Below are 23,801 nucleotides of genomic sequence, written 5' to 3' on the forward strand. Positions count from 1 at the left end.
TCTTGATAACTGATTTGCATACTTGGCTAAATGTGTATGTGAGTGAAAATGGTATTTGTCTATTTTCTTTGTTTCTCTCAAATTGGGGTGCTATGATCATGTACTAGGGTTTAAGAATATATGATCATCACACAAACACTCATCATGGTAAAAGCACACAAGAAGGCATGAATACTATATGTAGCACTATATGCAAATAAAAGTTTTTGTTAGTTGTAAAATTTGAGTAATTGAAATCCTTTTCTTTATTAAGTTGGAACTTGGGATGTTACAAACCCTTCCCCCTTAAAAAAGATCTCGTCCCGAGATCTTAAAGAAAAAAAATAGGTACTAAAGAGATCTGGGTATTCAGTCCTCATGAAGTCTTCTCGCTCCCAAGTGGCCTCTTCTTCGGTATGGTTACTCCATTGGATCTTCAGAAACTTGATACTCCTGGTGCGGGTGGTTCTGAAAGCTTCTTCCAAGATGCTGATGTCTACGCACGCTTCTATTCCTGTAGACAGTGTTGGGCCTCCAAGAGCAGAGGTTTGTAGAACAGCAGCAAGTTTCCCTTAAGTGAATCACCCAAAGTTTATCGAACTCAGGGAGGAAGAGGTCAAAGATATCCCTCTCAAGCAACCCTGCAATTACGATACAAGAAGTCTCTTGTGTCCCCAACACACCTAATACACTTGTCAGATGTATAGGCGCACTAGTTCGGCGAAGAGATAGTAAGATGCAAGTGATATGGATGAATATGAGTGGTAATAACAATCTGAAATAAATATGGCAACAAGTAAACATGCAGTAGAACAGTAAATAAACAGAGTTTCGATATTCGGAAACAAGGCCTAGGGATCATACTTTCACTAGTGGACACTCTCAACAATGATCACATAACTGAATAAATAAATGCTACACTCTCTTGTTGGATAATAAACACCATTCATTGTGTAGGGCTACGAGAGCACCCTCAAGCCGGAGTTAACAAGCTCCACAACTTCATAAAGGAAACACACACGATGCGCACACCGTCACCGTCACACCGTGGAGAGTGAATCCGGAGTTCATATTAAAGTAACATCTAGAGTGTATAATAGTGCTACTCTGGATAACTCTCCTAATGGAATCACTAATCGTGTAGTGGCTACAAAAGCTCCGCTCAGAGTTCATCAAGTACTTGACAAACACCACTCATAGGGATATCCACGTCAAATCATAAATCCAAGATAATATATTTATCATAGTGATAGTTAACTTCATAATTTACAAGAGATCACAATCATAACCTACGCCAAGTACTACATGATGCACACACTGTCCACATTACATCATGAAGGAGGAATAGACTACTTTAATAACATCACTAGAGTAGCACATAGTAATAGTGATACAAAGCTCATGATCACATAAAGATCACATGGGGAGAGAGATGAACCACATAGCTACCGGTAGAGCCCTCAGCCTCTGGGGAGAACTACTCCCTCCTCGTCATGGGAGATAGCAACGGCGATGAAGATGGCGGTGATGTCGATGGAGATGACTCCGGGGGCAATTCCCCGTCCCGGCGGCGTGCCGGAACAGAGACTTCTGTCCCCCAAAACGGAGTTTCGCGATGGCGGCGGTGTCCCTGGAGTCTTTCTGGAGTTTCGTCAATTGGTGTCGAGTTTTTAGGTCACGAGGGGTTAAATAGGCGAAGAGGCGGAGTCGGAGGGGCCAGGGGGCTCCCTCCTCATAAGCTGGCACGCCCCCCCTCCAGGCCGCGCCGCCATATGGTCTGGGGGCCCTGGGCCTCCTCTCCGGCTCCCCTTCGGTGTCCTGGTCCGTCTCGGTGAAATATGATGTTTGGCCTTTGTTTCGTCGAATTCCGAGAATATTGCCCGAACAGCCTTTCTGGAACCAAAAACAACAGAAAACAGGAACTGGCACTTCGGCATCTTGTTAATAGGTTAGTTCCGGAAAACGCATGAAATCATTATAAAGTGTGAGCAAAACATGTAGGTATTGTCATAAAACTAGCATGGAACATAAGAAATTATAGATACGTTGGAGACGTATCAAGCATCCCCAAGCTTAGTTCCTACTCGCCCTCGAGTAGGTAAACGATAACAAGGATAATTTCTTAAGTGACATGCTACCAACATGAGCTTGATCAATACTATTGTAAAGCATATGAGATGAATGAAGTGATTCAAAGCAATGGTAAAGATAATGACTAAACAACTGAATCATATAGCAAAGACTTTTCATGAATAGTACTTTCAAGACAAGCATCTATAAGACATGCATAGGAGTTAACTCATAAAGCAATAAATTCTTAGTAGAAAGTTTTGAAGCAACACAAAGGAAGATATAAGTTTCAGCAATTGCTTTCAACTTGTAACATGTATATCTCATGGATAGTTGTCATCATAAAGCAATATAACAAGTGCAATAGGTAAACATGTAAGAATCAATGCACATAGTTGACACAAGTGTTTGCTTCTAAGATGGAAAGAAGTAGGTAAACTGACTCAACATAAAGTAAAAGGAATGGCCCTTCGCAGAGGGAAGCATGGATTACTATTTTTGTGCTAGAGCTTTTCATTTTGAAAACATAGAAACAATTTTGTCAACGGTAGTAATAATTCATATGTGTTATGCATAAGATATCCTATAAGTTGCAAGCCTCATGCATAGAATACCAATAGTGCCCGCACCTTGTCCTAATTAGCTTGGATTTACATGGATTATCATTGCATAACATATGTTTCAACCAAGTGTCACAAAGGGGTACCTCTATGTCGCCTGTACAAAGGTCCAAGGAGATAGATCGCATTTGATTTCTCGTTTTTGATAGATCTCAACTTAGGACATCCATACCGGGACAACATAGACAATAGATAATGGACTCCTCTTTAATGCATAAGCATTCAACAACAGATAATATTCTCATAAGAGATTGAGGATTGATGTCCAAACTGAAACTTCCACCATGATTCATGGCTTTAGTTAGCGGCCCAATGTTCTTCTCTAACAATATGCATACTCAAACCATTTGATCATGATAAATCACCCTTACTTCAGACAAGACGAACATGCATAGCAACTCACATGATAATCAACAAAGGTGTAATAGTTGATGGCGTCCCCAGAAACATGGTTACCGCTCAACAAGCAACTTATAAGAAATAAGATACATAAGTAACATATTCAATACCACAATAGTTTTTAAGGCTATTTTCCCATGAGCTATATATTGTAAAGACAAAGAATGGAATTTTAAAGGTAGCACTCAAGTAATTTACTTTGGAATGGCAGAGAAATACCATGCAGTAGGTAGGTATGGTGGACACAAATGGCATAGTTTTTGGCTCAAGGATTTGGATGCACGAGAAGAATTCCCTCTCAGTACAAGGCTTTGGCTAGCAAGGTTGTTTGAAGCAAACACAAGTATGAACCGGTACAGCAAAACTTACATAAGAACATATTGCAAGCATTATAAGACTCTACGCCGTCTCCTTGTTGTTCAAACACCTTAACCAGAAAATATCTAGACTCTAGAGAGACCAATCATGCAAACCAAATTTTAACAAGCTCTATGTAGTTCTTCATTAATAGGTGCAAAGTACATGATGCAAGAGCTTAAACATGAACTATATGAGCACAACAATTGCCAAGTATCAAATTATTCAAGACATTATACCAATTACCACATGAAGCATTTTCTGTTTCCAACCATAATAATGATGAACGAAGTAGTTTCAACCTTCGCCATGAACATTAAAAGTAAAGCTAAGAACACATGTGTTCATATGCAACAGCGGAGCGTGTCTCTCTCCCAAACAAAGAATGCTAGGATCCGATTTTATTCAAACAAAAACAAAAACAAAAACAAACAGACGCTCCAAGTAAAGCACATAAGATGTGACGGAATAAAAATATAGTTTCACTAGAGGTGACCTGATAAGTTGTCGATGAAGAAGGGATGCCTTGGGAATCCCCAAGCTTAGATGCTTGAGTCTTCTTAAAATATGCAGGGATGAACCACGGGGGCATCCCCAAGCTTAGACTTTTCACTCTTCTTGATCATATTGTATCATCCTCCTCTCTTGATCCTTGAAAACTTCCTCCACACCAAACTCAAAACAATCTCATTAGAGGGTTAGTGCATAATCAAAAATTCACATGTTCAGAGAGGACACAATCATTCTTAACACTTCTGTATATTACCCAAAGCTACTGAAAGTTAATGGAACAAAGAAATCCATTCAACACAGTAAAAGAGGCAATGTGAAATAAAAGGCAGAATCTGTGAAAACAGAACAGTCTGTAAAGACGAATTTTTTAGAGGCACTTAACGTGCTCAGATGAAAAAGCTCAAATTGAATGAAAGTTGCGTACATATCTGAGGATCACGCACGTAAATTGGCAGATTTTTCTGAGTTACCTACAGACGGGCTGCTAAATTTCGTGACAGCAAGAAATATGTTTCTGCGCAGAAATCCAAATCTAGTATCAACCTTACTATCAAAGACTTTACTTGGCACAACAATGCAATAAAATAAAGATAAGGAGTGGTTGCTACAGTAGTAACAACTTCCTAGACACAACAAAACAGTAGCAAAATAAAAACATGGGTTATCTCCCAAGAAGTGCTTTCTTTATAGCCATTAAGATGGGCTCAGCAATTTTAATGATGTTCACATAAGGATGAGAGTTGAAGCAAAGAGAGCATCAAAAAGCAAGTATGAAACAAATTTAAGCCTAACCCACTTCCTATGAAAAGGAATCTTGTAAATAAACAAGTTATGTAAGCATAAGGCAACAAGCATAGAAAGGCAGCACAAGCGCAACTTCGAGATTCTCAACATAAAGAGGGGAAACTTAATATTATTAAGATGCATATAACCATGTTTCCCTCTCTCATAATAACTTTCAGTAGCGTCATGAACAAACTCAACAATATAACTATCACATGAAACATTCTTATCATGAGCTACATGCATAAAAATATTACTCTCCACATAAGCACAGTCTTTACTATTAATTGTAGTGGGAGCAAATTCAATAAAATAGCTACCATTATTATTCTCATCACCATAATCATCATATATAGGAGGCATATTGTAGTCATAATTAATTTTCTCCTCAATAGTAGGTGGACTGGAAATATGATAGTCATCATTGTAATCATCATATATAGGAGGTAAAATATCATCAAAGTAAATTTTCTCCTCCATGCTTGGGGGACTAAAAATATGATGTTCATCAAAACAAGCTTCCCCAAGCTTAGAGCTTTCTATATCGTCATGGGAAGAAACATGGATAGTATTAATACTATGGTAGTTATTAACATCCTCATTTTCAGAATTAGTTTCCCAGAGATTTTCAATATCAAAAGTAGTGTGCTCTTCTAAATCATAATCACTAATATAGGTAAAGGGCATAGGAAGATCATTGTACTCAGATTCATTATCATAATAATCATTAGGAGCAACATACTTACGGTTACCTATCGTTATCTCATACACGCGGGGATATGCCGTTATCTCTTTCTTTTTATTCCCCCTCTTCTTCTTCTTCTTTCCCTTCTTCTTCTTCTTTTCCTTCTCCTCGTTCCCTTCTTTAGGAGGAAGAGGCTTGAGGGGAGGCTTCTCCACATAACCTGTTTTATTTCCAGAAACAATGGAAGAAACTTGGGAGGATTCCTCCTTTTCATTAATAAGTTCAAAACACACAGCGGTCCTATCATATTTTGGCAAAGTGTCATCTTATAAAATATTTTGTATGTAAGTATTTGTGTAGCAATTATCAATGCAATAAGAAAGACACCCATGTAGGACACTGATACGTCTCCGACGTATCAATAATTTCTTATGTTCTATGCCATATTATTGATGATACCTACATGTTTTATGCACACTTTATGTCATATTCGTGCATTTTCTGGAACTAACCTATTAACAAGATGCCGAAGTGCCAGTTCCTGTTTTCTGCTGTTTTTGGTTTCAGAAATCCTAGTAACGAAATATTCTCGGAATTGGACGAAACGAAGACCCAGGGGCCTATTTTTCCACGGAGCTTCCAGAAGACCGAAGAGCATACGAAGTGGGGCCACGAGGTGGCGACACCACAAGGCGGCGCGGCCAAGGAGGGGCCCGCGCCGCCCTATGGTGTGGGCCCCTCGTCAGGCCCCCGACTCTGCCCTTCCGCCTACTTAAAGCCCCCGTCGCGAAACCCCTGATGCGAAAAACCACGATACGGAAAACCTTACTGAGACGCCGCCGCCGCCGATCCCATCTCGGGGGATTCTGGAGATCTCCTCCGGCACCCTGCCGGAGAGGGGATTCATCTCCCGGAGGACTCTACACCGCCATGGTCGCCTCCGGAGTGATGAGTGAGTAGTTCACCCCTGGACTATGGGTCCATAGCAGTAGCTAGATGGTTGTCTTCTCCTCATTGTGCTTCATTGTTGGATCTTGTGAGCTGCCTAACATGATCAAGATCATCTATCTGTAATACTCTATGTTGTGTTTGTCGGGATCCGATGGATAGAGAATACCATGTCATGTTAATTATCAAGTTATTACATATGTGTTGTTTATGATCTTGCATGCTCTCCGTTACTAGTAGAGGCTCTGGCCAAGTTTTTGCTCTTAACTCCAAGAGGGAGTATTTATGCTCGATAGTGGGTTCATGCCTGCATTGACACCTGGGACAGTGACAGAAAGTTCTAAGGTTGTGTTGTGATGTTGCCACTAGGGATAAAACATTGGCGCTATGTCCGAGGATGTAGTTGTTGATTACATTACGCACCATACTTAATGCAATTGTCTGTTGTTAGCAACTTAATACTGGAGGGGGTTCGGATGATAACCTGAAGGTGGACTTTTTAGGCATAGATGCAGTTGGATGGCGGTCTATGTACTTTGTCGTAATGCCCAATTAAATCTCACTATACTTATCATGTCATGTATGTGCATTGTTATGCCCTCTCTATTTGTCAATTGCCCGACTGTAATTTGTTCACCCAACATGCTTTTATCTTATGGGAGAGACACCTCTAGTGAACTGTGGACCCCGGTCCATTCTTTTAATACTGAAATACAAATCTGCTGCAATACTTGTTTTACTGTTTTCTCTGCAAACAATCATCTTCCACACAATACGGTTAATCCTTTGTTACAGCAAGCCGGTGAGATTGACAACCTCACTGTTTCGTTGGGGCAAAGTACTTTGGTTGTGTTGTGCAGGTTCCACGTTGGCGCCGGAATCTCTGGTGTTGCGCCGCACTACATCCCGCCGCCATCAACCTTCAACGTGCTTCTTGACTCCTACTGGTTCGATTAAACCTTGGTTTCTTACTGAGGGAAACTTGCCGTTGTGCGCATCACACCTTCCTCTTGGGGTTCCCAACGGACGTGTCAACTACACGCATCAGACACTATTAATATCAAGAGCACTCATATCCACCAAAGAAGTTTTTCTCAATAACTCTTCACACTCCAAAAATAATGTAAGTTCATCATGCTGATTAGGAGTGATTTCATCATCACAATACAAATTTGCAGCACTCATGGGGTTCGAATTATCATTGGAGGAGCATTGAAAATTAAAATGACCCACTCTATGGCAAAGTTCACAAATAAAAGGATAGAGGGCACAAACTTTTTCACCAAGATCATCTAGAGCCCTAGACCACTTTCTAGTTTTTTCATTCCTGTGATGGATACAATATTCTTCTGCAGTTTTATTCTTTTCACAAGGTCTATGAACTCCACAAAAATTAACATGCTTATAGGAAATAGCATTTTCAGAAGTTTGAACATGTTCATTGCAATCATTAATAACAGTTTCATCCTTCATGCAAGTGTCTTTAAAAGGTTCATGATACTTATCAAAATTCTTCCTAGGCAATTCAAAATGAAAGGCAAAAGCTTTATAAAGATTTGCAACAACTTGAGAGTCAAGACCATAAGTAGCACTCATATTTCGAAATTTATCAGTATCCATTAAAGTTTCAATGCATTCATAATCATAATTTATACCTGACTCTCTACCTTTGTCGTTCTCCCATCCTTCAGTATTCTCCTGAATCCGATCAAGAAGGTCCCATTTAAACTCTTCTTTGTTGTGTGTGAATGATCCAGAACAAGCAGTATCCAGCAAGGTTTTATCTTGAAAAGAAAGTCTTGCATAGAAATTATCAATGATGATATTACCAGGAAGCTCATGAATGGGGCATTTGAGCATTAAAGACTTCAATCTCTCCCATGCTTGGGCAATACTCTCTCCATCATGAGGCCAGAAATTATATATGTGGTTTCGGTCTTTGTGAATTTCGCTTGGAGGATAGAATTTAAAATAAAATAGAGGCACAATATCCTTCCAATCAAGAGAATGCCCATCCTTCAGCAGTTTATACCAATGCGCCGCTTTACCAGACAACGACATAGAGAATAATTTCTTCCTAACTTCATCCATAGAAATACCTACACACTTGAATAACCCGCATAATTCATATAGAAATAGTAAATGATCTCCAGGATGAACAGTTCCATCCCCTTCATAGCGGTTATCCACAACAAGTTCAATAATTTTCATGGGTATCTTGAAAGGAAAAATTTCAGTAGGTGGATTTAAAATATCACAAGCATTATTAGAGTTATCACATATGGGAGATAAAGTATTATCAGAGCAAATTTTCTCCCCTAAAGATGGGAAGCTAAAAAGATCACAAAAACTAGCTTCCCCAAGCTTAGACTTCCCCATAGCATTAGCAGTAATTGTGTTCATACTAATAACATTGCTACTATCATGCAAATAAGGTTCCATAGGTTTTTTAATTTTCGCATCAAACAATTCATGTCTTAACTCAGGAAATAGATTAAAAAGCTCACTGTTGTTTCCCATTATGCCTAACTAGTGAAAAATAAAAACAAGAAACAAAAAGATGCAATTGCAGGATCTAAAGGAAATAGCTTCGAGCACTCACACACCGGCAACAATGCTAGGAAATAGCTTAGTAGTCGGAGGATGTGAATACCTTTTACCTTACCTCCCCGGCAACGGCGCCAGAAAATAGCTTGATGTCTATGCACGCTTCTATTCCTGTAGACAGTGTTGGGCCTCCAAGAGCAGAGGTTTGTAGAACAGCAGCAAGTTTTCCTTAAGTGCATCACCCAAGGTTTATCGAACTCAGGGAGGAAGAGGTCAAAGATATCCCTCTCAAGCAACCCTGCAATTACGATACAAGAAGTCTCTTGTGTCCCCAACACACCTAATACACTTGTCAGATGTATAGGCGCACTAGTTCGGCGAAGAGATAGTAAGATGCAAGTGATATGGATGAATATGAGTGGTAATAACAATCTGAAATAAATATGGCAGCAAGTAAACATGCAGTAGGACAGTAAATAAACGGAGTTTCAATATTCGGAAACAAGGCCTAGGGATCATACTTTCACTAGTGGACACTCTCAACAATGATCACATAACTGAATAAACTAGACCATGAAAGCGCGCTTTGCCGCGCCCGTCCATCTCGAAAACGTGATTGCTGAGACTTCGAATATAACTGATGGTATGTTAGTAACTGAGCACTAAGGTTCATATTAGAATTTGAATGGTTCGTATTACAGTGCATTGATGTCATGGTTTTGTTTACAAAATCCACCTTCTGTTTATCCTAATAGGCAAATCTAAATATTTCTCAAATGTCTTGCTGTAAGCAATATGCGTCAAAAAACACAAATTCCAAATTGGTTCACCATAGATCAATATAATATAATCTCGTTGATGCATCGATCGATAGTATTACATTCAAGAAGGACATGGCAACAATATAATCGCATATAGTTGCAGCATTTCACACTCTGTAAAATGGACATGCAACTTGTTTTATTTCGAATACATAATCCTATTGGAGAAGATAAAGCATTTTGGTACTTATTTTGTTTTCAGACTTAACTAATCATCCAACATTATCAATTCCCATGTGTGATTTTTTTGTAAGATTTAATATTATTTATAGAAACCACTCTAACATGATGGCATAGTATAGATAATAATTTTACTTCCGAAATTGCACTAAAGCTACTTCAGACTTTTCCATTTTACTTCCTTTTGCTTCATGACACGTTCATCTGGATACAGCAAGTACATAGGGTGAATACACAATATGTCACCGCTATTTGAAAAAATTGCCCATTCTTAGTTGTTCACTGAAGATGCAGAAAAGGAACTCAAAGTGATTTTTTTTTGCATGGTAATACGATTCTCATTGATAAATAAAAGATGAGGTACAAAGTACGTATACACCGATCTTACAGATCTGGAAAGATAGGATAAATCTATGTGACAAACCAACGCCTATCCATCTTCTTCGGCACCACCGTAGCAGCCACCAAGAAAAAAATGGACAGATCACCTCTTCACCTGAGCTCGATGCGGCTCCATCGCTGATCATCAGCTTTTCGGACCTCCAATGTAGTTTGCCATAGGACAAATCATTGTCGTTGAAAGAATCAGACCAGGGCAGCATGTCCCTGGACACGTCATCGAACTTCAGCACTGGCACCCACGCACGACGATGTCGGAGTAGGGAACCAGAACCATCAGCCTTCAACCATGAACCCACCACAAGGTGCACCATCTTCCAGCTGTCACCAGTGCAGACCACTGTCTGCACGTACTCCTGGACGAATCCTCTCTGCTCCACCTTGGCGCCGGAGACAACGCCGCAGCAACGGGGACAGAGCAGGAGGAAAAAACCATCTAATGGAGTCGCCGCCGCCGCCTCGCCGACACCATCCATGAACCCTAAAGCCACCGATCTGAAAGATCGGCAAGCACACAGTGCCACCAACTCCGAGACGCCGCCATGAAGGATAGCGCTGGCGTGGGAGAAGAGTTGAGGCAAATTTATTTTCCCGGGCGCCGCTCCCACCACCCCAACGGCGCGCCATGTCAGAGAACTCTTAGCCCTAAGTACCATGCAAAAAACGGGGTCCCCTCCCTCCTACAGCCGGAGCGGCAAGCGGAAGGAGAGGGGCCCAACGCAGATGCCGGAGATTGGAGCAGGAAATTTTTCCGCCGCCGCCGCCTGGGAGATGCGGAAGAGTTGAGGCCTACGAATACAGCAGTCTTGGATTAGCTCTTGGCCGGTGTATTTTATGCAACTCAAAGTGATTTCATCATACAAACATAACTTAGGCAGGAGTTCATACTAAAATAGAAAGAACATATGTGCATAGATACTACCTTTGAGAAGATAGTCATGGAAAGAAACATAAGAATAAAAAAACAGCTTCGAAAACAAACATAGATCATCAATTGTCACGAGGCATCCGACCAGGCAGCAACCAAACAACCTCTATGCACATAACTACATGATTTGTCTAACAAGCTTCACAAAAGAGGCTGCCCGTACAATTCCAGGGAACAGGATGTTACATGAAATATCTGAACATGGTTTTGTACAATGCTCCGGACAGATACTAACACTAGTAGAAACAAGGGCTTTTGCACCTTTCTCAAAATAGCTTTTGCACCGGATTTGGCACGAACCGGTGCTAAAGAGGTCATTAGCACCGGTTCGTACGGTCTGGACGTTCATGGACCTTTTGCACCGGTTCGTACGGGACCTTTTGCACCGGTTCGTAACACGAACCGGTGCAAAAGGGTTCGCGGCTGACACGAACCCTTTTGCACCGGTTCGTGTTACGAACCGGTGCAAAAGGTCTACCCTTTAGCACCGGTTCGTAACACGACCCGGTGCAAAAGGTTTTTCTGCTCCCCACGCACCTCCACCTCCCCGATCGCCTTTTTTAACACTGTAAAATAGAAAAGAAAATGATAGAAAATTCAAAAAATAAAATCTTTTGAGATTCCTGTATGTTATGCAACCTACTATTAGGGAAAATTAACAAACTTGAATTTTCACTTTTTTTGCAAAAAAATGTTTAGAAAATGGTAAAACCGCAACAACTTTTGCATACGACGTCGAAAAAAAAACGTATAATATATCAAATAATCCTGGGAAAAAGTTACATCCGAATTCACCAGGGTTTACCCGGTTAGCTAATTTTTAGATTCTCAAAATTCCAAATGAAAATATGAAAGCAGGAAGATTTTAGTTTTTTTTCCAGAAATTTAAGATTATATATATTTTTTTTATTTTTTTTTAAATTAAAATTAATAATTGCATCCTGCATAAAGATTACTATTACTTTTAGCAAATTATAAGATTTTCAAATTTTCAGGTTTTAGGTTTGGCAAAAAAAATTTAAAAAATTAAAAAAATTGAAAATAATTAAAAATAATTAAAAATTATAAAGTTAATGTTTACTTATTTATTCAAGATTACTATTACAACATTACTTTTGTTTATTAAAATAGTTATTTGAAATTCGAACAATAAAGAAATATGACATCGACCCACATGTTAATAGGATTGATATGATACTATTATCACATACATACGCGCGAAGCATTTGCATGCGGGATGGAAAGGAACTTGGAAGTTAAGCGTGCTAGTGCTAGAGTAGTGGTAGGATGGGTGACCGAGCGGGAAGTTTGAGCACAAGTAAGTAATTGGACTAGAGATAAGGGTAGTTAGAGACTAAAATTGTGAAATAACTAAAATATTAGAAATTCTGAAAAAAAGGAAAAAAGAGGGAGTGGAAAATAATTCGAAAAAAAATTTACGGGCATTTTTCTGCCGCGGCAGCGTTTTGGAGATTTTTCTGCCGCGGCAGACCCTTTTACACCGGTTCGTATTACGAACCGGTGCAAAAGGTCCTCCCGCTCGGACGCCCGATGGCCGCCACGTGGTGCACCCTTTTGCACCGGTTTGTAATTGAACCGGTGCAAAAGGGGGGGTCTTTTGCACCGGACGGCTAGCACCGGTTCACAATCCGGTGAATATGAGCCTTTCGAACCGGTGCAAAAGACCATTTTTCTACTAGTGTAATTACACAATTTTATTTTGATAACCCAAATTTACCATGATTTTGTACAAAAGCTCTGGAAAGATACTAATTTATTCACGAGGTCAAAGTTGACCTACTAATGGTGATACAGAACAGGGGGAAAAGTGAAGAAGGAAAACCAATTCATGGTGTGTGTCCCCATGGTCAACTCAACTGTAACACTACAGGCAGATCCCTTGTCCTATGTGCAAATGCCTTCGACGCATCAAATATACTACAGTAGTACTGACCACATTTGGCTACCAAAATAGTGAGTTCAACCTTGCCTGCAATACGGGAGCTACTCCTTTGGAGTCATCTGGCCAGAAAGATAATAGAGCGGCCTTGTGGATGTAAGTGCCATTTCCATCTGCTCTCCATCTTGACCCTCTACTGAAGTGCACCAGCCTGAAAGCAACATACACCGAGGGGAGGCGTGAGCGTGGTAGGGAAGGGGGTGGACTGGCGGTGGAGTCTGAGAAGAGCTCTGAGAAAAACAAAATTACCATCAGAGAGACGGTTCAAAAATCCCTCACCTAATCTTGGTATAAACTGGTGTCCAAAAGTCTGCAATGTTGATGCAGAAATGCTAAATCGCGGAGTTGCCTTATTTGCTGTGCGTCCACATAGTCAGAAGTGTTCAGAATCATCTGGTGGAGCATGCAAAGAGGTAGCATTATTAGGCCAAAATCTGATTGATCTGAATAGAACAAAAAGAAAAGAAGGTAAGATATTGAAATCATTTCATGAGAAATAACACACCAAACAGCACTAAACATTATATTGGTTAGTGCAGAGCTAGAAGTTTACAATGACGCTCGAAAACTAATAATTCAGCTATTCCTGTAACTCCAAACCCAACCTAATAATAGCCAGGCGGACGTCTCCATTGTACTATTGAAGACGAATAACTTGAGAAGGGAGATGGTTTTGTCGACGACCCTGCGTCGACCAGTTCATCCACCTCCTCTGTTGACGGGGATGGTCATGGGCGACAACAGCGGTGCCGCGTAACGCCCGCGTTCCATGAATGGATGCAGCTCGAGCTCGACACTGGAAAAGGTGTGGATGGCTTCCACTACTTATCGACCGCCATGGTCTTCCCCGATCCAAGAAGCAAGAAGGTAGTAGTTGGCGAGATCTGTAGAGTGGCGCAAAAGCAGTCGCAGCCTCGCGGGCTCGCCGCCATCCACCCACCACCACCTGCAGCTAATCCTAATCAAAGAACATTGGGACCGATGGGAAGTGAATGGATGAGACGGGGAGTAGAATGGAGGACTATTACCCGCATCTTATATGAGGAAACAGGGAATATGAACAGGCATGAACAGAGGGGGCGCACTTGCTACGCCATCAATAGCTGGAAGAAACGGGCAGCATTTAGAATGGGGAGATATGCTGGAGGAGCTCGTGGGGCTGCGGTGGGGAAAAAAGACAGCACACTGGGCTATATGGGATATGCGGTTTACACATTCGGCCCGACAAACCACAAGCCTGCTAGGTTGGTTTCTAGAGTATAAGCCCAGAAAACGTTGCGCCACACTAACGTGGGGTAGAAAACCAAGCAATCTGGAGCCTTAAAATCAGATCCAACGGTTTATGGTGTCAAAACGCTGAGAGAGCTCCTAGCTAGTTACATTATACTGTTAACTAATAAATGCTACACTCTCTTGTTGGATAATAAACACCATTCATTGTGTAGGGCCATGAGAGCACCCTCAAGCCAGAGTTAACAAGCTCCACAACTTCATAAAGGAAACACACGTGGTGCGCACACTGTCACCGTCACACCGTGGAGAGTGAATCCGGAGTTCATATTAAAGTAACCTCTAGAGTGTATAATAGTGCTACTCTGGATAACTCTCATAATGGAATCACTAATCGTGTAGTGGCTACAAAAGCTCCGCTCAGAGTTCATCAAGTACTTGACAAACACCACTCATAGGGATATCCACATCAAATCATAAATCCAAGATAATATATTTATCATAGTGATAGTTAACTTCATAATCTACAAGAGATCACAATCATAACCTACGCCAAGTACTACATGATGCACACACTGTCCACATTACATCATGAAGGAGGAATAGACTACTTTAATAACATCACTAGAGTAGCACATAGTAATAGTGATACAAAGCTCATGATCACATAAAGATCACATGGGGGAGAGAGATGAACCACATAGCTACCGGTAGAGCCCTCAGCCTCGGGGGAGAACTACTCCCTCCTCATCATGGGAGACAGCAACGGCGATGAAGATGGGGGTGATGTCGATGGAGATGACTTCGGGGGCAATTCCCCGTCCCGGCGGCGTGCCGGAACAGAGACTTATGTCCCCTGAAACGGAGTTTCGCGATGGCGGCGGCATCCCTGGAGTCTTTCTGGAGTTTCGTCAATTGGTGTCGAGTTTTTAGGTCACGAGGGGTTAAATAGGCGAAGAGGCGGAGTCGGAGGGGCCAGGGGGCTCCCTCCTCATAGGCTGGCGCGCCCCCCCCTCCAGGCCGCGCTGCCATATGGTCTGGGGGCCCTGGGCCTCCTCTCCGGCTCCCCTTCGGTGTCCTGATCCGTCTCGGTGAAATATGATGTTTGGCCTTTGTTTCGTCGAATTCCGAGAATATTGCCCGAACAGCCTTTCTGGAACCAAAAACAACAGAAAACAGGAACTGGCACTTCGGCATCTTGTTAATAGGTTAGTTCCGGAAAACGCACGAAATCATTATAAAGTGTGAGCAAAACATGTAGGTATTGTCATAAAACTAGCATGGAACATAAGAAATTATAGATACGTTGGAGACGTATCAGATGCGAATAGGTACGTCGCGATAGGTCAAGTCTGAGTTGATATCCACAGCTCGGTGATCGACGTTCTTGAAAACCTCGGTCTTCTCCGGCACTTCCAAGCATTTCCGGAGTAACGAGATGTGAAACACATTGTGTACCGCTGACATTTCTTCAGGTAATTCCAGCTGATAAGATACTTCTCCTCGGCGACTCAGGACTTTGAAGGTGTGGTGACCCTACATACCACTGCATGTTGTAGTATGCCAGTCGTTGATATAACATTCACGAAGTACCATTCCGCAAATATTACATCCCTCAGAGTAGTACAACAGAACATAGCAGGTCTATAACTCATTGATTTATTATTACAAGCATAATACACATATCGTCTCGGAGCTCCTCTTGGGTCCTAAGAGGGATACTCCTGGGTTCGAGGTGAACCCAACTTAGCTTACAATATAGAAGTCTCATTAAGTTATACATTTATTTCCTCGAGCAGCTAAATACTAAGAGTTCGCACTGCTCGGTTAATACTACTACTCGGTGCTTCTAGGCTTGATCTCCTCCGGAAGCCTCCCCGGTTCCGTAGACTATGAGGTAGTCTACGCCTTCAATACCTCCAGAGAGGTCTCGTTCTTCATAGCCGATGATCTCGGCTCCTTCAGGGTTGTCGTAGTCCTCCTCCGCATTTATCTGCATACAATCTAAGCAAGGGATTTAAGAGTGGGATGAGTACGAGCGTACTCAACAAGTTCATTATAGATAAGAGGTGTTTAATGCACTAACGACGATATTAGACCAGAAAGTCTAATACCAATGCAGGTTTTGATAAACATTTCTTCAAGAGATTGCTTTTATTTCAAAGAGCTATGTCCGTCAGCCTTCACCGGTTTACTAGAACTTCATGGAGCTCCTTTCCAGCCGCGTTCGTAGTTCCATATCCCGGAACAGGGAGTGACAGGTCACGGTTCTTTACACTCTGCAGAGGTGTGTTGCTTTACCCACAAGAGATCTTAACCTTGGTGCCAACCGGGCAGCTTTCCCGTCCACACTTCCTATGGTGTGAGGCCCGGTATAAGGTCTAGCCAATCATGTTCCTCCGCTACCTCGCACACCCACCCTTTGTTGCATACCCCGACCCTGGGTCCTCGCCGGTCCCATTATTCCCACTCACGGGTGGACCCCGACCACGACAACAGTTTGGGACTCGTTAACCAAACTCCTTCGCCGGTAGCTGCAACCCATCATAGACCGCAATACCGTGGGGACTTAAGGCTTCCCTAGCCAACCGCTTGTTCTTCGGGCGACAAGTGTCTACGGACTATGCCGTGGGGACTTAAGGCTTCCCCAGCCAACCGCTCGCCCCCGACAGATACAAGTGTCTACGGTAGAGCGCATCCGTTGATGTACGAGAGGTGGAAACACTTTTGACTACTCCGTCCCACTCCGGATCTTATGGTTAACACGGGTATTACGGCACAAGAATCACTGGACGACATTTGTTGTTAATCCTAGATGGATATTAACCCTTGCAATGGAACCTCCACCATATCCACACAATCCATGGTTCCATTGCCCACCACATAGTCATATTCATAGTTATGAAAATAGTGGTTTTGGTTTTTTATGCAATAGTGATAATCATAGTACTTTGCAAGTAATTTGATAAAGATACTCAAATGGTATGAGCAAGCGATGAACTTGCATGAACACTGCAAAGTTTTGCAGTTGGATGGTGTGGACTGACCCTTGTCCTCTGTTTCTGAAAAATAGCATCATTGTCCAATAAGGGCAATGGTTAAAGAAGCAATTATGCATGATTCCAGTTTTAGGGTTTGTTCCCCCCTTCCGATGACATTATTTTTTTCATGTAAGAGATTAATACTAAGAATAATTTGGGAATACTCTATTTAGAGTAAAATACAACCTTGAAATGTTGTCAAGGTGTTTTTATAGTCCAAAAGCATTAATAGACTTATTTCATTATTGAAAATAATATGTGTGATTTAAATGATTATTTAAATCATCAAATTAAGACTTATTCTTAGTTGTCTTCAAAAATTCCCTTGGATATTTTATTCAGGTAGAGAATTTTATGCTGATCAATTTTCATATTTTTAATTATTTTTTTAGAGCTATTAAATATTTATTGTGCTTTTCCAAAGTTTATGTATTTTGATTGAATTATGAAATGGCAAAAATGCCCCTGGGCCCACATGTCAGTGCGGCCCAGTGGGTTAGGTCGCACCCGAGCCACCAGTTCGGCTCGGTCGGCCCACTCGTCCTCTCCTCTCTTCCTCGCGCAGAAACCCTAATCCCCCCTCGACTCTCTGGCGATGCCGTGGTCGCCGCCGCCTTCGCTGAAATTCTCCGGCCGTCTCCGGCCAACTCCAGCGACGAGATGCGGTGGATCTGGACCGCCTCACGACGGCGCACCAGATCCTCCGGCTCGATCTGTTCTTCGTCTCCTTCTTCGTTTGCCCCCGTCGCGTTCGCCCGCACGGCTATGAGGTTGCGCGGTGATGCGTCGCTCACCGGCGACTCTGGCGCCGTGAAGCCGCCATGGGCGCTGTCGTGGTGGTGATGGGGCGCTCGCGCTCGGCGATGCCAGGCCTGGCCGCGGCTTGGCGCTGCCGTGGTTGGCCCGTGCCGCCGTGCCGCCATGGCACGCCGTGGTGCTCCGCTCCAGGTACGCGCGCCACCATCTTCTCCCCTGCTTCTTCCTTCTATGCCATGCTCTACTGCTTGTGCTTGCTATGCATGCGTGTGTGCTACTGCTGCTCTTTGATACGTCTCCGACGTATCGATAATTTCTTATGTTCCATGCCACATTATTGATGATATCTACATGTTTTATGCATACTTTATGTCATTATTATGCGTTTTCCGGAACTAACCTATTGACGAGATGCCGAAGGGCCAGTTCCTGTTTGCTGCTGTTTTTGGTTCCAGAAATCCTAGTAAGGAAATATTCTCGGAATCAGACGAAATCAAGGCCCAGCATCCTATTTTTCCACGAAGCTTCCAGAACACCCGAGGGTCGCCAGAGGGGGGCCACTGGGCCCCCAGATGACAGGGCGGCGCGGCCTAGGGGTGGCCCGCGCCCCCCTAGTGTGTCACCGCCTCGTCGACCCTCCGACTTTGCCTCTTCGCCTATTTAAAGGTCCCTGACCTAAAACCTCGAGACGGAAAAGCCACGGTACGAGAAACCTTCCAGAGCCGCCGCCATCGCGAAGCCAAGATCTGGGGGACAGGAGTCTCTGTTCCGGCACGCCGCCGGGACGGGGAAGTGCCCCCGGAAGGCTCCTCCATCGACACCACCACCATCTTCATCAACGCTGCTGTCTCCCATGAGGAGGGAGTAGTTCTCCATCAAGGCTCGGGGCTGTACCGGTAGCTATGTGGTTAATCTCTCTCCTATGTACTTCAATACAATAATCTCATGAGCTGCCTTACATGATTGAGATTCATATGATGATGCTTGTAATCTAGATGTCGTTATGCTAGTCAAGTGAATTTTACTTATGTGATCTCCGGAGACTCCTCGTCCCACGTGTGTAAAGGTGACAGTGTGTGCACCGTGTGGGTCTCTTAGGCTATATTTCACAGAATACTTATTCACTGTTATGAATGGCATAGTGAAGTGCTTATTTATATCTCTTTATGATTGCAATGTGTTTTGTATCACAATTTATCTGTGTGCTACTCTAGTGATGTTATTAAAGTAGTTTATTCCTCCTGCACGGTGTAATGGTGACAGTGTGTGCATCCGTGTTAGTACTTGGCGTAGGCTATGATTATGATCTCTTGTAGATTATGAAGTTAACTATTGCTATGATGGTATTGATGTGATCTATTCCTCCTACATAGTGTGAAGGTGACAGTGTGCATGCTATGTTAGTACTTGGTTTAGTCGTGTTGATCTGTCATGCACTCTAAGGTTATTTAAATATGAACATTGAATATTGTGGAGCCTGTTAACTCCGGCATTGAGGCTTCGTGTAATCCTACGCAATGGTGTTCATCATCCAACAAGAGTGTAGAGTATGCATTTATCTATTCTGTTATGTGATCAATGTTGTGAGTGTCCACTAGTGAAAGTCTAATCCCTAGGCCTTGTTCCTAAATACTGCTATCGCTGCTTGTTTACTGTTTTACTGCGTTACTACTGCTTGTTTACTGTCCTGGGCAAAGCACTTTTCTGGTGCCGTTGCCACTGCTCATACTTATTTATTCCACCTGTATTTCACTATCTCTTCGCCGAACTAGTGCACCTATTAGGTGTGTTGGGGACACAAGAGACTTCTTGCTTTGTGGTTGCAGGGTTGCATGAGAGGGATATCTTTGACCTCTTCCTCCCTGAGTTCGATAAACCTTGGGTGATCCACTTAAGGGAAACTTGCTGCTGTTCTACAAACCTCTGCTCTTGGAGGCCCAACACTGTCTACAAGAATAGAAGCACCCGTAGACATCAAGCTATTTTCTGGCGCCGTTGCCGGGGAGGAAAGGTAAAAGGCTCTCATACCCCGGTCCCAGGTAAAGTACTTTTCTGGCGCCGTTGTGTGTGTGCTCGAAGCTATTTCCTTTAGATCCTGCAATTGCATCTTTTTGTTTCTTGTTTACACTAGTTTGGCATAATGGACAACAATGAGCTTCTTATTCTATTTCCTGATTTAAGACATGGATGGTTTGATGCGAAAATTAAAAAACCTATGGAATCTTATTTGCATGCTGGTAGTAATATTAGTATGAATGCTTTGAACACCATTGTTGATAATGATATAGAAAGTTCTAAGCTTGGGGAAGCTGGTTTTCATGATCTTTTTAGTCCCCCAAGCATTGAGGAGAAAATTTTCTTTGATGATACTTTGCCTCCTATTTATGATGATTATAATGATAGTGGTCTTTTGGTGCCACCTACTATGGAGAGTAAATTTTGTTGTGATTCTACTATGCCTCCTACACTTGATGAGAATAATAATGATAGCTACTTTGTTGAATTTGCTCCCACTACAACTAATAAAATTGATTATGCTTATGTGGAGAGTAATAATTTTATGCATGAGACTCATGATAAGAATGCTTTATGTGATAGTTATATTGTTGAGTTTGCTCATGTTGCTACTGAAAGTTATTATGAGAGAGGAAAATATGGTTGTAGAAATTTTCATGTTACTAAAATGCCTCTCTATGTGCTGAAATTTTTGAAGTTACACTTGTTTTATCTTTCTATGCTTGTTACTTTGCTCCTCATGAACTTGTTTATTTACAAGATTCCTTTTCATAGGAAGCATGTTAGACTTAAATGTGTTTTGAATTTGCTTCTTGATGCTCTCTTTTGCTTCAACTACTATTTCTTGCGAGTGCATCATTAAAACTGCTGAGGCCATCTTAATGGCTATAAAGAAAGAACTTCTTGGGAGATAACCCATGTGTTTATTTTGCTACAGTAACTTTGTTTTATATTTGAGTCTTGGAAGTTGTTTACTACTGTAGCAACCTCTCCTTATCTTATTTTATTGCATTGTTGTGCCAAGTAAAGTCTTTGATAGAAAGGTTGATACTAGATTTGGATTAATGTGCAGTAACAGATTTCTTTGCTGTCACGAATTTCGACCTGCCTCTCTGTAGGTAGCTCAGAAAATTAAGACAATTTATGTGTGTGATCCTCAGATATGTACGCAACTTTCATTCAATTTGGGCATTTTCATTTGAGCAAGTCTGGTGCCTCAATAAAATCCATCTTCACGGACTGTTCTGTTTTGACAGATTCTGCCTTTTATTTCGCATTGCCTCTTTTGCTATGTTGGGTGGATTTCTTTGTTCCATTACCTTCCAGTAGCTTTGGGAAATGTCCAGAAGTGTTAAGAATGATTGTGTCACCTCTGAACATGTGAATTTTTATTGTGCACTAACCCTCTAATGAGTTGTTTCGAGTTTGGTGTGGAGGAAGTTTTCAAGGGTCAAGAGAGGAGGATGATATACTATGATCAAGAAGAGTGAAAGCTCTAAGCTTGGGGATGCCCCGGTGGTTCATCCCTGCATATTTCAAGAAGACTCAAGCATCTAAGCTTGGGGATGCCCAAGGCATCCCCTTCTTCATCGACAACATTATCACGTTCCTCCCCTGAAACTATATTTTTATTCGGTCACATCTTATGTACTTTACTTGGAGCGTCTGTGTGCTTTTGTTTTTGTTTTTGTTTGAATAAATGCTTGTGTGGGAGAGAGACACGCTCCGCTGGTTCATATGAACACATGTGTTCTTAGCTTTTAATGTTCATGGCGAAGGTTGAAACTGCTTCGTTAATTGTTATATGGTTGGAAACGAAAAATGCTACATGTAGTAATTGGTAAAATGTCTTGGATAATTTGATACTTGGCAATTGTTGTGCTCATGTTTAAGCTCTTGCATCATATACTTTGCACCCATTAATGAAGAAATACATAGAGCTTGCTAAAATTTGGTTTGTAATTGGTCTCTCTAAAGTCTAGATAATTTCTAGTAAAGAGTTTGAACAACAAGGAAGACGGTGTAGAGCCTTATAATGTTTACAATATGTCTTTTATGTGAGTTTTGCTGCACCGGTTCATCCTTGTTTTTGTTTCAAATAACCTTGCTAGCCTAAGCCTTGTATCGAGAGGGAATACTTCTCATGCATCCAAAATCCTTGAGCCAACCACTATGCCATTTGTGTCCACCATACCTACCTACTACATGGTATTTCTCCGCCATTCCAAAGTAAATTGCTTGAGTGCTACCTTTAAATAATTCAAAATTTATCACCTCTTATTTGTGTCAATGTTTTATAGCTCATGAGGAAGTATGTGGTGTTTTATCTTTCAATCTTGTCATTTACTTTTGACAGACTTTCACAATTGACTAGTGGCACATCCGCTTATCCAATAATTTTGCAAAAAGAGCTGGCAATGGGGTTCCCAGCCCCAATTAATTAACTTTCATTAACAATTCTCTTCACATGTTTTGCTCTGATTCATCAGTAAGCAACTTAATTTTGCAAATAGACGCTCCTCCATGGTATGTGAATGTTGGAAGGCACCCGAGGATTCGGTTAGCCATGGCTTGTGTAAGTAAAAGGTTGGGAGGAGTGTCATCCATAAATAAAGAAAAACTAAACTAAAGTACATGTGTAAACAAAAGAGAAGAGGGATGATCTACCTTGCTGGTAGAGATAACGTCCTTCATGTGAGCCACTCTTGAAAGTCTGGTTGATGAGGTAGTTAGAGTGCCCACTACCATTCGTTGACAACAACAAACACCTCTCAAAATTTTACTTTTATGCTCTCTTTATGATTTCAAAACCAAAGCTCTAGCACAAATATAGCAATCAATGCTTCCCTCTGCGAAGGGCCAATCTTTTACTTTTATGTTGAGTCAGTTCACCTATCTCTCTCCACCTCAAGAAGCGAACACTTGTGTGAACTGTGCATTGATTCCTACATACTTGCATATTGCACTTGTTATACTACTCTATGTTGACAATATCCATGAGATATACAAGTTACAAGTTGAAAGCAACCGCTGAAACTTAATCTTCCATTGTGTTGCTTCAATGCCTTTACTATGAATTTATTGCTTTATGAGTTAACTCTTATGCAAGACTTATTGATGCTCGTCTTGAAAGTACTATTCATGAAAAGTCTTTGCTTTATGATTCATTTGTTTACTCATGTCATTACCATTGTTTTGATCGCTGCATTCATTACATGTGTTTACAATAGTATGATCAAGGTTATGATGGCATGTCACTCCAGAAATTATCTTTGTTATCGTTTACCTGCTCGGGACGAGCAGGAACTAAGCTTGGGGATGCTGATACGTCTCCGACGTATCGATAATTTCTTATGTTCCATGCCACATTATTGATGATATCTACATGTTTTATGCATACTTTATGCCATTATTATGCGTTTTCCGGAACTAACCTATTAACGAGATGCCGAAGGGCCAGTTCCTGTTTGCTGCTGTTTTTGGTTCCAGAAATCCTAGTAAGGAAATATTCTCGGAATCGGACGAAATCAAGGCCCAGCATCCTATTTTTCCACGAAGCTTCCAGAACA

The sequence above is a fragment of the Lolium perenne genome, unplaced genomic scaffold (assembly GCF_019359855.2).
Source record: "Lolium perenne isolate Kyuss_39 unplaced genomic scaffold, Kyuss_2.0 unplaced42, whole genome shotgun sequence".
Lineage (NCBI taxonomy): Eukaryota > Viridiplantae > Streptophyta > Magnoliopsida > Poales > Poaceae > Lolium > Lolium perenne.